The following is an 11,161-nucleotide window of genomic DNA, read 5'->3' on the forward strand; positions in this document are numbered from 1 at the left end:
CAGCAAGGTCGCCGGGTCTCGCTCCTGTTGGGAATGGTTGGAGCATTATGAGCAGCGCCCTCCAACCAGCTCAGGAGTCTGACAATGTAACGCGCCAGCTGACAGAAGTTCCCTCGATATCCCTCGGGAGCACATCTAGCAACTCTATCAACTAGTGCCAAACCGGATTACAGTCTGAGTAAGGGCCAGAGGAGAGACAGGGCGTTATTAACTTGCTCAATTTTTGAGGCTCTTTCTCTTGAATAAATGATCCATCATTTCTGAAATTGCAATCATTTATTTGCTTGTACATGTACATCGCATCTATCAATTTCCGATCCATTCAGATAATTCCTTCGTAGTGCGTCGTCTTCTGTTTTTTGTCCTGAAGAATAGTTAGGCAATAGGACATTCATTAGACCATCTTGTATGTGTTGGTCACTTTTTCAACTGAAAGGGTAAGAATGGCGTCATAAACGACATAAACTGATACATTTTTTCGTGAAATATCATGTGTGGCAGAGGAACGTTCCGAAATCAATTTAAAAAAAGTCCGCTGCTACATTTGGAGATCAGTAACAATATTTTACGCACTGATGGCAATGCTAAACTGAGGCCTACTCAGATCTTTTACCATTGTAGGAATTACAGGACGGAAGCGGGAACTAGAGCTTCTGCTCGTGTTCATGTAAATCAGAAGCTCATGCATCCAGGTTGCTCGTCAGAATGATGTACAGAAGAAGGGAAAAGGAAACTGAGGATCCATTAGACATACCAACTACAATGCAGTACAATTGATGGAAGATATGTAAGACAAACCAGCATAACATTCGACACTCGGTACAAAAAACACTTCAGAGCGAGGAAATATGGACAAGCCACTCAACGTCCGCAGAACATTCAAGGGAAAATAATCACCAAATTACTACAAGAGAGATAGACATGAAATAGTTACGATAAATAATGAAAGACACCTGCTAACCTTACAGGAAAATTTACCGCATATACAAAAGAAAGGCTGAAAGGAAGATATTACTAAATAGCCAAGTGAATGTAACTATCTGTGTTTACACTCACTGATGATATAGTAAACAGTAATCCCAAAGGATGATCACAAATCCCATTTCTCTCTCAAGAATATAAAGTATGAGAGAAATAAATAAAAAAGTAAAATATAACTAAACACGCACACACACACACACACACACGCACACACACACACACGCACGCGCGCGCACGCATGACTTACATCAGCGTACGTATTGTCACAGAAGAAACGTTGAAAGCAAAACTTGACAGAGTTGGCAACACTACAATTTCAAATGACACTACGCACACAAAAAAACTGCAGTTAAATTGCTGTAAGTTGAAAAAAATCACCAAAAGGAAAATGCGAACTTGCAACCAGTTTGCCACCTGAGAGGAGCGTCGCTTAAAAGTAATGAATAGACGCTGATGTATAGATACTTCTACATTGTATTATAGAAACTTCAACGAACAGTTTTAAACATAAGAGTAGACGATAACCTGTATATGCAAATGAAAAAAAAAGTCATGTAACATTTCAGGACACTCACTAGATATCCCTTATAAATGAGGCGAGACGCGTCTGGTGCATAAGATAACTAATAATAATAAAAAAAACTTAATGTGCAGCATACAAAAGGCGTTTTTCTTTTAAACAACTGTAATATATATACAGCTGCTGCAAAAACGACAGCACAAGTCACTTGATGTATTAGGTACTGATAGGTTTGGCTATTGGGGAGATACAGGCACTAAAGGAGATTTTCTATCGCTGGGCTTATTATGCAAAGCCAGACTTTAGGAAAATCAAGACGTGTTGATAGGATTTGTCAACATAAAACTTGAGTTAGAGAGTGTAAAATGATGCAAGGAGCTATAAATTGTCAGGAAAATATGTGCGAGCTACAGGGAAAGGTGAGTAACAAACAATATGTGCAAGTATAAGAGTGCTCAATAAGAATGAAATGTTAAGAACGAAATGCTTAGGTTAAAAAGTTGCAGGACAGGAATCAAACTTTCACTCTTACTGTTGCCAGTGCATCAAAAACTTACTGACGAAAATGAAAGTAAGGTTAAACAGTGTGAGTAAAGTTCAACGTAAAAGGATGTCAATGATAAGATTCGATGATGACATTGCTTTCCTCAGTCAAGGGGAATGGATTGAACGGACTAGTGAGCACACATTGTGGATTGAGTTGAAACGGAAGAAATACGAAAGTAATGAGCAGTACCAGAAGTGAGAATAGCTTAACATCAAAACCGTGAACTACGAAGTAAGGGAAGTGAATGTATTGTGCTATATTGGAACAAAAAGAAGAGACGACGTATGAGGCAAGTAAGACATAAAAAGCAGACTATCAGAGAGAAAGAACGTTTCTCGCCAAAACAAGTCTACTAGTATCAAGCATTGGCTTCAATTTCAGAAGAACATTGCTGTGAGTGTGCGCTTGGTGCATAATACTGCATGAAGCGGGTTGTGGGGGAGCTGACGAAGAAGAAAAACGAAGCGCCTGAGACGTGGTGCCATAGAACGGTGCTGACAATTTGGTGGATTCATAAGGTATGAGGTTCTCGTGAGAATCGGCGAGGGCAGAAGTATCTGGAAAGCGATGAAAAAACGGGACTGACTGATAGGTGGTGTGCTAAGGTGTCAGGGAATAATTTCACGATAGTATAAGGAACATAAAAACCTAAAAACTGTGTTGTCAAGACAGGTTTCGAATTATCCCACAAATAATTCGAGAAATTTGGTGTAACTACTGTTCTTAGATGAAGAGGTTAGCCCAGGGAGGAACTCTTAGCGTAACGCATCAACCAAGACGACAAATGACAAAGAGCGTTGGCGAGTAATTTCACTGGGACAGTTTAAGACATTTGTTCTCTCCTAAGCAGTGATATGATAGTGCGGCGTGACAATGTTGGTTGATTGATTGATTCGGTGGAAGGGACCAAACGTCGAGGTCATCGGTCATTCGGATTAGGGAAGGATGGGGGGGGAAGTCGTCTGCAGACTTTCAAAGGGGTAGTCTTGGCATCCGCCTGAAGCGAATTAGGGAAATCGAGGAAAACCTAAATCAGGACGGGCGGACGCGAGTTTGAACCGTCGTCCTTCCGACTGCGACTCAAGTGTGCTAACTGCGGCACTTGGCTCTGTGCCAACGCTCACGTGACCACTCAGGGCAAGTGTCACTGTGGGACTCCGGAAGATGTTCTCCCTCAAACATTCAGACAAAAATGCACCCTCTTTCTCACTGCTTCTGGAAGACACTTCGCAAGAAAGGGATTGTCCTATCCTATAGTCTCTGCAGGAATTCCCAAGTAAAGGCGGAAACGAGAATTATTCATTTAGGTTTTGGAAACATTTAGATTTTCTTGCCACTCATGCTACTGGTCTGGCTTTCGGCGATTCTCAGCAAGTTTTCTAGCACTGAATGTGAGCAGTTCAAGTTTGTTCCCTCCCCTCCCACGCGATAGATGGACCCGTGGGCAGAAGTGCGAACTTGGTACATCAACTAACCGTGCCCACACTTCACAACTGTTTGTAAGCAAAAGGTGAGTTAGTAGTGTAGAATGTCATGATTGCGACATGATCAACATAAACGTTTAAGCAGGAATGAGCAGGCCAGAAAGTTTGAAAGATCTTCCACAGCAGTCGCAATACATAAAGGAATTTTAAACATGGTAGTTGTGGTGTTCCCTCAGGCCTTAGTATTTTAAGGTTTTCGCCTTACAATTACCTGTATAAAGCGCTTATACATCTACAACTGTGTGACTACTCTTCCATTTACACTTAAGTGCGTGGTTCAGATGGCTCTGAGCACTAAGGAACTTATCATCTGAGGTCATCAGTCCCCTAGACTTAGAACTACTTAGACCTCACTAACCTAAGGACATCACACACATCCATGCCCGAGGCAGGATTCGAACCTGCGACCGTAGCAGCAACGTAAGTGCATGGAAGAGGGTTCATCGAACCACCATCAGACCACTTCTCTACAGTTGCACTATTGAAAAGAGCACGGAAAAAAATAACACAGATATTTCCATTCGACCTATGATTTCTCTTACAGCTACTAGCAATGCACCCTTTCTCTGTATTTATTGACATTGCTAAATAATTGTTATTTTACACACCACAGTGCGTCGTCGTTATATTTGGAATGCTAATGCGTCATTTATGAGATACATGCATTTTTGATGAAACAGATGTGTAATTTTTCTTCCAGTGACGATGACTTTGACCAGTCAAGAACTGATTTAAATATATGTATGTGATGATCAACGAGTGGTTTTCTTTAAATATCTTATAGTTGTAACTAGTTACCTATACTAATTATGTTTTGGAAGTACCTTATCGAAGCAACCACGAAAGCTATTGCCATCACCTGTCCGCCACGAGCTAGCAGCTGGTAAGACTCAGTTGGACACCACATAGCCCGCCGACTAGCCTTGCTTATGTTCCTGGCGTGGCTGGGCTAGGAGATGACCATTGTCAGCCATAGAAGGAGCGGCAGTGGGGATGCAGTCTGGAGTCTATTGGCCAGAGGAGGATTGGCCACATTAGCAGCATCTTGGAGCCCGAATCGTGGACCATGGTGTGCAGCAGACAGAGTTCGTTGCATCGTCAGGTTCCGAGTATGGCATGTCTGAGAAACATGTTTCGTATGGGAGTGGTTGGCCCAAGGATCTGCCCATGTGAGTGCAGTAATCGGAGGACATGCGACCACTGTTGACATCACGATCAGCAGCTGCGGTAGTAGTTTGGTAACTGGTTCCTGTCAGCGAAAGGAAACAGGTCTTTAAGGAATCCAGACTGTTCCTTTTGGGCGTGGAGAGAGGGCATGGAGGCAGCAGAGCAGTTGGAATGCGAACGATCAGCACAGGATGTGGCGTGATACAATGGGACGTTGCTGGGTAGCAGCAGATGGAGTTTAGCTCTATATGTCCAGATAATATGGCAGTCAGGAGATAGGAAGTGGTTGTGAAAGAAAATTTCCGTCACAATGTGCTGACGTGAGCTGTCGCCAGCACACCGGTCGGCGAAGATGAAGCGTGTATGTCGATAGTAGGCACTGCATCGAGCACGCCAATCACGAGGAAGGCCAGAAACACACCAACAAGCAACTCGCCGCCAACGCCCTCTCGACAGCACCTGTTTAGGACGCCGCCACAGACTGGAGGCTCCACTCATTCAAGAACTCACTCTATTTGCGTCTGTAATTCACTTGCAGAGCGGACATAGTTCATCACAGGCTATGACAGTACACAACGACCAGATTTGTGAATATAGCAGGACTTGTACTTAACCAGCGTGAGACTGAAGTAGCAAGATTAGTGACATTGCCTGCAAGACGACTATTACTAATGAGGCTGTACTACAATGTGCAGTTAAGTAACAGCTTGCTGTTCATGTAAATAAAGAACCAAATTAATCCATGTGTGCATTAGCGTTGTAAAAAGGGGATACTGACCACCCATAACAACAACCCCTCCCTTCCCTCCTTTCTGTATAAGACTCTACGCACAGTGTTTGGAATATGGGCATAAGAATGATGTGTTCATCATTCAATATGTGCTAGCATTAGACTGTGACAAAGATTTTAATTGGCAAAATACAGTGGTGCCGTTGTTTGACCTGTGTTGGTGGAAAAGTGCTTTATTTCATGAAACACGTGGAGACATTGATGTAGTCTAGTTGTAATCTAATGATAAGCTTTTAGTGATTCAGTTGCTAGTCTATGTTCCTTTGTAGATGATTATATACTAGCTTGTTGTGTTAGTGTAGATTGTGCACGTTCATAGGTGTTGTCTGTACAGTACATGACTAAGTTGTTGATCGTTCTTACATGTGGTTGTACTATCAGCTGACCTAATGTATGTTGTTGCAAAATTATTTCAGTGTTCTCTTTTCTAATGATAGAATCAATAGGACGAAGCAATTTTTGTCGGTGATATGTATATATGTACATTATGCTGAGACTTGCCGTGTTGCCGAAGTGGTTCTCTTCCAATAAGCTGATTACATTTCCTGTTCACATATATCACAAAGTCTCAAAGAAAAGGCTTCACTGTAAAGCTGGTAAAAATGGGCTGATACAGTTGTTTTCATTCTCATTTGAAATTGTTATCAGTATTGATTATTTTCAATTTGAATAAAGTTAAGCTCACTGGCGTCATCTATTTACATGAAACTTAAATTCAGACGAAAATGGTCATTATTGGTTAACGGCATGCTTGGTGACGAGTTGTGCAGTTAATGTTCACATATAAGAAATTCTTCAGGAAATAGTTAAATGGACTTCGAATTAAGATGCACTGCCAGATATGGAACAACGCAATAAACAATCTGATCTCGGGGTTTTCCTAGACAACGTGATTACACATTCGTAAAACAGAGATCAGAGATTAATACAACACTACAGTGTCAGAAGTTTACACACGTTGATTTTAAAAAAGAGTGCCTTTTTGTAATACAATTAGAAGACATTTCTTTACTTGCCACTCAATTTAGTTACCATAATTTTTCAAAATATTTTAATTGGAACAAAATCAGAAATGTTACTTAACAGTCTACAAGGAGGAATTTCATCTGACATTACTATTGTTATCATGACTGTAACGGACTACTCAATCAGGATCAAGAGTTCACCATTGCGGTTTTACCAAAAATGCGTAATTATCGCCCGTGAAATTTTATTTATTTCTGAAGACTGAGAATTTTTACTATTCTTATATTTTGTATCAAAAGTTAAATACCTAGGAAAACTGTCAGCAAGTCTTTGTTGTGTTTTGCATACGTTTTGGCATTGTAAGCTTTAGACAGTAACTTTAACTATTGTTGTTTAAGAACCGACGCTTACACAGTCCCCGGCCAAACTCTACTGCCACAGGAATTTTGCGCCACAATTTAACCAGTTTTCTTAATTACAACCTGTCTTGACCTTGGGGGATTCATATGAGAAAGAACAATATGATTTCTCAATGAAAAAATATGTTGGATATCAAATTACTATTTTTGGCATGTTTTATGTACAGTTGTAAAACACATCGTTTGCTGGTGGAGAAATTAAGCAGGATTTAGTAATCCAATATTTCGAGTATTTAAATGTATGTGCAAATACACATTCATTTACTCTGTGTGAATAGATCTAATTATTTGTACGTTAAATTCTGTGGATCTAACAGAGCGAATAAAGCCGTCCTCTCCTTAAGGAGGCCTAAGTCACCTTATAAAGACGTCAGAGTTGCACTTGCGCCATACGTCCTCAATTATTTGTTGAATGTATTCCAATCTCTGTGTTGCCCTGCAGTTTTTATCCCTTACAGCTTCCTCTAGAACCACGGAAGTTATTCCCTCATGTCTTAACACATGCCCTATCATCCTATCGCTTCTTCCTGTCAGTGTTTTGCATATGATCATTTCTCCGCCAATTCTGTAGAGAACCTCCTCATTCCATACCTTTTGTGTCGTCTTGTTGTCAGTGAAGGTTTGTGCAACGGAAGGCAAGGAGAGGATGTTACTTGATGGCCGGTATCCTTTTTGTATAACACAAACTGCATGCACGTATTAACAGGGTTTTTTACTCTTAAGAACAAGGAGTTATTTAAGATAGTCTATCTCGTGTGGTACAAGCTCTTCCGTAGCAAACCTCGTTATCCATACTGCTGATGGAGTAAAAGTCCGCTGTGTACACTACTTTGCTCGCCAGGCACTCACTGACTCTGAGCTAGGGGCGACTCCCACTGAGCTGCGAATGATGACTGGATTCGTTGACTTGCTGGATCACTGACTGAAACTGACTGGGCCCTCTGGTCCGTTCCAGCGATCTAAACACAGCCTGCCGAGAGTGATCTGGAGGCGCGTTTCTTCTCGCAACCTCTTCGTCGCCTGGTGTGCTGGCGGCAGCTTACGCCAGCACATTTATATTATCAGTACATGTGATTTTTTCAACATTCTTCTGCTACACTTTATCTCAAATGCTTCCATTTCCTTCTGTTCTGGTTTTCCCACAGTGAGTCCTTTCCGCAGTTTGGAAAAATGTACATGGCAGAATACCGGAAAAATCATAATACTTTCTTCCTGGCCGTATTCTATGGAAACACTGTAGTCTCCTGTTGTGCTCCAGTCTGCTAGGATAATTTAGTTATCAGACCGGATCAGATATTTTAGGAATTCCTTGTATATTCTCTCTACTTTCTATTGATCATTGTTGTTTGGTTAGTTTCAATCCTCAACCCCTGCGTCGCTCATGGGAAAATACCTTGTACCCTACTGACTTATCTATAATAATGACGATAACAGTTCCGCCATCTGTTGATGCTACTGATATTTCCCCATAAACATCGCACTAAAAATATGTCCCCATTGCATTTAATGTCACCACCATTAAGTCCAATTTTGACCCCTTCCTCTCCCTTTTTTTGCATTTTTAAATTTATAACAGCACACGGTCCGATTAGTAGGACGTTCGTAGTTCTCCTGATAAGCCACGGCCTTGGATTCCAAAGATAAAATAATCAACATTTTTTTGCGACACGAGTGGTCATGATGCGATAACTTTCCAAGAATTCATATGATGTGAAAGCGCATTATATGTTGTTGACGTAGTGATATTCTTTATCTTCTGCATCCTCACCGTGTTGATCAACACTGAGTCTTTCTCCTATTTTGAACTGTTTCCATCCCAAGTTCAAGATCAAATGGTTCAAATGGCTCTAAGCACCATGGGACTTAACATCTGAGGTCATCAGTCCCCTCGACTTAGAACTACTTAAACCTAACTAAACTAAGGACATCACACACATCCATGGCCAAGGCAGGATTCGAACCTGCCACCGTAGCAGCAGCCTGGTTCCGGACTGAAGCGCCTAGAACCGCGCGGCCACAGAGGCCGGTCAAGTTCAAGGGTGCCCCCGCTATTCCGACCTGTTCTGACAAGGCTGTTGGTGGATGGGGCAGCTAATGGAAGTATTCGACCAGCGTAGGACGTGACATTTATTTATTCTTGAAGTAAACAGTTTTCGTGATCGAGCTTGTTAGAATACGTTTTTTAGGTCATAACTGCTAAACCACGGTACGCAGTAAAATGCTGGCAACCTCTGCACTCCCATTTCTTCCCCTGTCATCCAAGTTAGGATGAAGAAAATTGCTTCACTACATATATATGAAAAAAATATATGCTGGTAGAATTCCATCTGTTTAGCAATCTTTACAGTCTTTAAGTCCATAGGCACGAAAATAGCGTATAATCAACATCAGAACATAACAAAAAATATATCGTACCAAGACATTTATATAGGTAAATTAAGAAAATCAGGCACTACCCTTCTGTAAACACAATGCCTTGCTGTTTAACGTTTCTTTTTTCCTATCATTGATCTACGGACGCCTGTGACCCACATGCTGGACCACAAACTACATACGGTTCCCATTAAATCCAGTGTAATCAGTTCGTTATCGTACACTGGTGCACTAGCTCCGGTGTATCACGGAGACGTACGCTCCGATTTTGCGTTCTATAGCTTACAGCGTCAGCTAAATCGGTTGAATGTGTGCAGTAATTAGCTGAGAATATAAAGCGTGGGCATCAATGATACGCTGCAATTAAGCTTCAGACTCACAACAATCGAATTAATGTCGTCGTAATTAGATTGGTACTGAAGGGATCAGTGTCAAACCCGTGAAACACAGCATGGATGGTGAATGTATGAACTGCTTGGGATTAAATAGTATATGTGAGATGCTATGGTGTGAAAAACGACAGCGGTACACTTGTCACTGACTAATAGATGCGTGTTCGTTTAATCTGGTAGTCTGTAGTAGCACTGAGCCGCTACAGACCGACCTGAGTCTACACTTTACTTTTAATATAACCAATGAAATGAAAATAAATAGCGAAAATACGGCTACATTGCAACTTATAAAAGTGTCTTTCATCCTGAAGTAGGAAAAAGACATACGCAAGTATCTTGTTTTTTTCCATATCTAAAAATTTACGTTGAGTTTGTCTTCGTAGTGTATGGAAAGCTGACCATATTACGTAGAATATGTGACAACAAATAGACGTGGTGTAATTAATTTTTTCCGTGTTGAGTACCATAAAAATGTCTCATGTTTTAAGATTTTAATTTTTTGCTCTATGTAAGAAAACATCATTTGAATAAACCATTAAGTAAATCATAGATGATTGTTGAAGCGATGTCAACAATGAGCTTCTCCAGCTTTCACTGACCATGAGTTTCGAAAGATTCTGGTTTTGCGCGAACGTCATGTTACAATTGATACCGGATCTTCAACGCTACATCCGGACTTCGTTATATGAGAGACAGGACGAATTAAAATAGGAGTATCCGAAACAATGAAAAGGTATCATTGTGTAGGGGGTTTGTAAGTACAATTCGTTTGAAGCCACGAAAAACCATTCGGGGAAGTGGCCACCAAACTACTATTCTATCTGATGTGTAGAACCTATGAGACAAAAGTAATCAGAAGTAGCAAAAATGAGAATAGCGAGGGACTTAATATCAAAGTTGGTAGTTACGAAATAGGCGATATTAAGGAATTCTGCTACCTTGGATGCCAAATAACACGTGACGGCCCAACCAAGGAGGACTTAAAAAGCGGACATGTAAAGGAATAGAGGGCATTCCAGGCCAAAAGAAGTCTACTGCTAACAAACATTGTCGTTAGTCTGAGGAAATTCGTGAGAATGTACGTTTGGAGCACAGCACTGTGAGGTAGTGAGTTATGTACAGTGGGAAAAAAAGGGCTAGATGAAAATCGAAGCAATTCATTAATATGAAATTAAAATATGACAGTTTGACGCTGAGCACAAGTTTTTGAACTCGACAGTAGTTTGTGTCATTGATCACTGGTGTAGAGACACATAAATCAAATATGTAGTACTATCGTTTCATGACAGGGCCTACTCTTACTGTAGGACTACTTCAAAGGATGGAGGAACATGCATTTATATCAGAAAAGGAGCACAATTCAAGTCAATTCATGACATAACCAAGTTTCAGCTATTAAATTAACAGAGGTTGATATCACCAATAAATTAATTGTCTTGTGTGTATATCCATATCCCAATGGTAAGGTGGACACTTCCCACATATATTAACAGGAGTTCTCCCTGAAGTCTTAAGTGCAAAA

This window comes from Schistocerca gregaria, chromosome 2, assembly GCF_023897955.1.
Source record: "Schistocerca gregaria isolate iqSchGreg1 chromosome 2, iqSchGreg1.2, whole genome shotgun sequence".
Classification (NCBI taxonomy): Eukaryota; Metazoa; Arthropoda; class Insecta; order Orthoptera; family Acrididae; genus Schistocerca; species Schistocerca gregaria.